The 6,000-nt window shown below is 34.6% G+C and overlaps 1 protein-coding gene across 2 annotated transcripts in view; it reads right to left on the bottom strand.

The window, feature by feature from the left end:
• Positions 1 to 212: 212 nt before the first annotated feature.
• The window catches only part of LOC150092300 (far upstream element-binding protein 1-like), a 176,958-nt gene continuing 171,170 nt past the window's right edge, over positions 213 to 6,000 (bottom strand). Inside the window, exon 19 of one of the 2 annotated variants that reach the window (XM_090414931.1) lies at positions 213 to 1,000. The gene's annotated coding sequence lies outside the window, so the exon portion shown is untranslated. The remainder of the gene's footprint in view (positions 1,001 to 6,000) is intronic. The other variant, XM_090414930.1, reaches the window with a different exon arrangement.

Here is a 6,000-nt window from a genome sequence, read left to right as displayed (position 1 = left end):
CAGTTAGTTAGTACAGGTGTTTTGTTTGTTTTTACAACTTTGTGCTTTAGGATTAGAAAGACTTGATTAAGTTTTCAACAACACAAACAAAACTGGCTTCGAATCTAGTAGATAATTACAGAATGCATGTTCACAAGATAGAAGGAGGGGAAATGTGGGAGAAAAAAGAAAAAAAAAAGATGAACATTTAAAGAAATGTCAGTGATACTTGATTTAATAAGTTCAATGAAAATCTAAGCGAAATTTTTATTAATGACAATATTACAAATTGGTTAACAGCTATTATTGCTGTTGATATTACATAAAAGACAAATGCCATGCTCAAGGGTTTTATGTTGCATGTGCAATACTTATTACCTCCTCTGCATTCAATGGTTGGTCCTGCTGATTCCCAAAATTCCAATTCAAAATAACAAAACTTCAGATGCAAGATTGTGATTTTTCTATACATGACCTACACTAAAGGCCTGTGAAATATGATATTTTTAAAGTCAGTTCTTAAAATGCTATACAGTATTTTGCACTAAGTTGAAAATAAAATGTGCAACTTATGGTGTAGCAACTAATGCCAAGGGAATGTTTCCAACTAAGTTGGATATGCACAGTCTACAAAAGAACACACAAAACATTTACACAAAGTAATGTAGTATTTGAAATAACCTGTCATCCCCAATAAAAAATAAAATAAAATAAAAAGGAAAATTCTTGATTCATTTCTGAAAATGCCTGTCTTCTACGTTTATTTTTAATACTTTTTTAAATTTTTACTTCCAAATGATGATGATGATGAAGATGATGATGAACCACATTGTTACCATTTTTTTTTTTCTCACCAATAAAATTTCACATTCACATTATGAGAAATGGGCAAAACCTGGCAACTCGAAGGTGGCATCACTAGAAGACAAATTTCAACCATGAGAGCAGCAAGGAGTTCTGTAAAAAACACAACAATAAAACTAGAAATTTCACCTTCCATGATTTTATCAGCTTTGTTGACCTGGAAAAGAATAAATAATATGAAAATTTATATTTAGATTATCTTTATTTTAATAACTATTTTATATAGAATGCTTACCTTAGCTTACCTGTCAATCAATGAGAATTCAGCAAATTTCCTCAATCCTGTAATCCATATATATACATATATATATACATATATATATATAGGCTCTGGCAGAAACTCCAGCCAAAAGGAGAGTTCGAGAATTCTCCCGTTTTACTGCATCCACTGAGCTACCAGAATAAGCCATGTTTTTCTGCTCACCACCAGGAGTTTAAGTCATCTGTAGCAACTCCGACTGAGTGGTCATCAGCATAAGAGGTAATATACTGGTTTCTGCTATCAAGTGTATACCAAATTTGACAAATACAAAACAACTGTCAATGTTGAAGAGCTGTGATGCACTGCAACAATGACACACTGAAACTCTGAATTTAGTGCATAGTATTTTCTAGGATATTATCAGATTTTGTAAACACCTCAAGAAATTATTAGATAAATGATCCTACAATCACTGCTATATATAGTCATTTGATAAGAATCCAAATATCCACCTTCATAATTTCTCTTGCTGGAATGTGTGTGTACGTAACACATATTCCAACATGAGCAAGCACAACCTGTAATGCTATATCTGGTAACTTTATAATAAGACTGAAACATTTCATACAGATTGAGTAAATTATCCAATAAAATTACTGACAACTGGCTTCGGTGGGGGAAGCACACACACACACTGTTTTATTAATGCATCAATTAGGTGTCACTGACATTTTATTTGGATGCCAGGAATCTAGATATATAAACTATGCCAGAGAATATAGATTATTTACACAAAAATATTATTTCCTTCAGTAAGATATGAAAGATGAAAAACTACATAGGCTATGCAAGTGTAATGCAATACTATGTTACAATATATTTTCTATTAAGTTAAGGGGATAATAAATCCCTCATTGTTTCAAAGCCAAATAAGAAACTCTAAATCTAAGAGTTTTATGGCGAATTACTTTCAGCAAGAATATTTAATATTCATATATTAAATAACTTTAATATTTTCTATATTAATTTAGAAATAAAAACAATACAATTTAAATTGTTGGCTTGGTTGGCTGAGTAGTAATCTTATCCACTCTCTAAAAAAAAACAGAGTAGCAGCTTGGATTCCATGACAGCATTGGTGTTTTTGATCGTCTTAGGTGGAAGGTGTATGCCACTGCCCAGACTGAAGTGGTCTGAATAAGTTCCATGTTTGGTCCCTGGAGTTCAGATTATGTAAAAAAAATAAAAACACAAAAGAAAGATATAAAATTAAGAAAAATAATCCTTAGTCCATCTATGGTAGAAATGTACTGCAGGTTTACTATCTTTCATAGGCAGGTGTTACATTATAAAAAAATAATAAAAAATAAAAAAAAAATGTAGCACATAAAATATTAGAACACATTATGAAGCCCATTTTAATTAATTAAAAAAAAAAGAAAGAAACATTAACAAGTTTAACAAATCTGCAGATGCAAGACAAAGTTCAGAAATTGTTTTTAAAATTCAAGCCATTTTGATATAAGAAGGATGGTTTGCACTTTATGCAAATTACAACCCCCAGATAGTATCAATTAATTCCATTATCGCAAAAATCTGCTTGTTTTTGGTAGCTTGCTGGCTCACTTCTTGGGGTTCACAATCACTCACACTATCAGGTTCATAACAATTCTAAAAACATGAAATCTTTGGCAGGCATAAAGCACAGAAATGTTATTGCACTAAGCAGCAGCAGCCCAGGCAAAATTAAGCAGATGCTTTTTGAAAAATAATATTCCTGTATAATTATTGCTAAAGAAGATACTCTCTACACTATTTGAGCAAGAAGAGAGCTGGAAATATTTATTACTAGTTTGTTGATATTCATTAAGGTAGATGCCAGCCTACTGGTTATAATCAGAAGATAGATCTGTTTTATGGGATGAAGACGCCAAGTTTCTGAGAGGAACATCCACTTTCATATGAGATTATACTATGATGCACTGGATGCTAGTTGACTAAATGATTTTAAAACTGGTGTACTGCCATATGGACTCATTGCCAAAATTCATCTTCAGAGTTATGGGTCACTGGTTTCTATCCCCATCTCACATTCGATGTGGATGATTAACTTATTGGGTATGCTATACACTAATTAAGCACCTCTGTTTAAGAGTACTGCAGAAAGTGGCTCCATAGGCTGGGTGCTGGATAGTATACTGGACTGAACCTCATGGTAACATGCAAGGATGTTTCCTCACCAGCTAGTGAATAATTCTACTGCTACTTCCATTGCTATGTCATGAATGGAGAAATTCTGAATATAGCAGTAAGCAGGAGGTAGTGTCAAGGCCTCACTTCAAGGGCTGAACCTGTGCATTTTTGTCAGATCTGACATTCCATGCAAAAGGTAAACTCCTTTCTGAGCACCCCCACCCCACCCCATTTGATCTGCTCCAGATTTCTTTACCTCACTTTGTCCTCATTTGCTGCCTTTACCATTGTAATTCTGATGACCATGCAGACTTCTGATTATTTAACTCTGAAAGTTTCTTACAAATTAATGATCAAACAGTGATGAAATCAGGCTAGAAGGGAAACTGAATTATTTGCTGTCAGTAAGGATCTAACATATTAGTCACTGCCTATAAAATACTATATCAATAAGCTACATCATTTTCTCTCAATATCTTGAAGCTTTTCTTAACAGTACTTCCTCCAAACATGCTGTAGATTTTCCAACTTTCAACTGTGCCATTCGGGATGACCTCCGAGATTGTCTCTTTTCCACACTTTCAATCCAAACACATGCTCTAAGAAAACATCTAAAATAATCTATGCCGAATTCAGGCTTTATTTCTGACCATAAAACCCCTCATCTGATCACCCCAGACAAAACATGGCTGGTGCTACTATCCAATACAATAGCTGCTAACCACCATGTTGGTTGCTAAAGACTGCATACTAAACATGATATGGAAATCCAAATCCTGTGCCATTTGATGGCAGTGAATCTGGTGGTGGTGATGCTTTAAAAGGCATCATGATCAGAGAGAGAGCACTTACTGCCACATACTTTACTGTGTGTGTGTAGAGAGAGTCCAAGAGTAGACTTGGGGGAGGGAGGGATATCATAACTCTATATGGACGCCAAGAGTAACACTTCTTAGTGCATGCATGTATTCTCTATTCAGTCACTAAAACAAACATGAAAGAAAAACAATAAGTGTCACAAATAAAGTCCGTCAAAACATAACAAGCAAACATTCTGAATCCACTTCAACATTCATAGTATACATAAATTATGTAAATCATCACTTACAAACATGTCTTCCTATTTCTGCATCTTGACTCTCCAAATTATACTCTATAATTTCATCTGCAACTTTTGCCTCTGTGTGATGTGAGATTCCATGACAGAGATGCCGTATCTAGAATTTTATTTTTGACCTCCTCCTCTGGCATTTTCCAGAACCACTCTTTTCACATAACTTTTCATCTCTGAAGTCAAATTGTCCAAATAGTGATATCATTTTTCTAGTGAATTCAATGTACAAAGTATCAATTGGCTTTTCTTTTCCAATTCCATCATCCATGCTTGAAGAGATGCGCAAGTTCTGCTGTCATCAATAATCTAACACAAATCATCCATCTACCAACCTGAATTCCAGATTACTCTTTATACTCTTCCAACTTGATCTCTGCTTAACTAATTCTCGCTCCAAGCATACTGTACATCACTTTTCCTATCTCGAACCATAATCAAGTTTCTTCTCCCACAGAATGCTCTTCTCTCAGCCATTCTCTACCTAGTTTCCTCCGACTATAATAGTGATAGGGGGAAATGTCTCTGCAACTTCTAGTCTTTCTTCCACTACTGCTTCAATCTCCTGATCACTAGTTGAATAACAGTAAAAATTATTTTTTACTGAAACAAAGATTTTTTTTAATTCAATTCACAAATTTCATCAAATTATCTAACTATAATGTGCAAAGAGAAAAATTCATCAAACCTTAAGTGGCTCAAGACAAGATTTCCAACCTCATTCTCATACTACATTGAAGAATGCAACAAAAGAAAAACAAGCAGGTGCAGAAAAGTTGTCTCCTGTATAAATGATCATCCTGATTTCTGAACTTACAACCTTCTTTCTCACTGAAGACAGCAAAATCCTAATAGCACCTAAAGATTAGTGATCAACTGGCATCACTTTTCTACATAAACTCCTGCAATGACAACTGATGCAAATCTTCATCTACTGTACTAGCAATAGTGCATCTCCATGTCTCGTGCAGGCTTCTGTCAGAAAAATATCAGACAAATCTTAAATAATCTACATACCAGAAAAACCACCTCTGAGGTTTCTTCCCAGTTGCACTGAAAAAAGTGTGCTCTGGAATTAATATACATTATGTACTTTCTCCACATTCTTCTATACTCATTTGACATCATATAACATGCAGCAAGCCTGTAATTAGCAAAATTCAAAAAAGGGCAGATAAGTCTACCATGACAAACTCACTGCCTTCACCTCAGTAATTTTGTAATAGTGGACAAAATCATCAACTTCCAATTTCTTAGTGCATACAACTAACTAAAGACCTCTAAGTATGGATTCAACCACTAGATCCCCTAACATACAACATCCATCTCTGGAGATGTGGCATGGAAAAGTTGAAACAAACCTGTGTTGCTGCTCTCAATATTTTCAGAACATCTGACCAAGTCTGATCTCAAGACCTCCTCAGGAAAATCTTCGGGGATCTTCCAGGAAAATTAGCCATCCATGATGTTTGATGCAGTCAAGCTGATTAATAATCCCTCACTCACCAATTCACAAAGTCTTCCTCACAGAATGATCCCTAGTAACCATAACCCAGCTTTTCAAGGAAGTATCAACAGGTTTCTTCTTCTTCCTTAATCTACCAATAGCACCACATAATAGGTCCTGTAGCCCTTTGCATATGAGACTAAT

The sequence above is a fragment of the Typopeltis vanoorti genome, chromosome 26, assembly GCF_054136105.1.
Source record: "Typopeltis vanoorti isolate ZY-2024b chromosome 26, IOZ_Tvanoo_1.0, whole genome shotgun sequence".
In the NCBI taxonomy this organism is placed as follows: Eukaryota; Metazoa; Arthropoda; class Arachnida; order Uropygi; family Thelyphonidae; genus Typopeltis; species Typopeltis vanoorti.
Note: the sequence above shows the minus strand (reverse complement) of the source record. Positions and strands in the feature narration are given on the sequence as shown.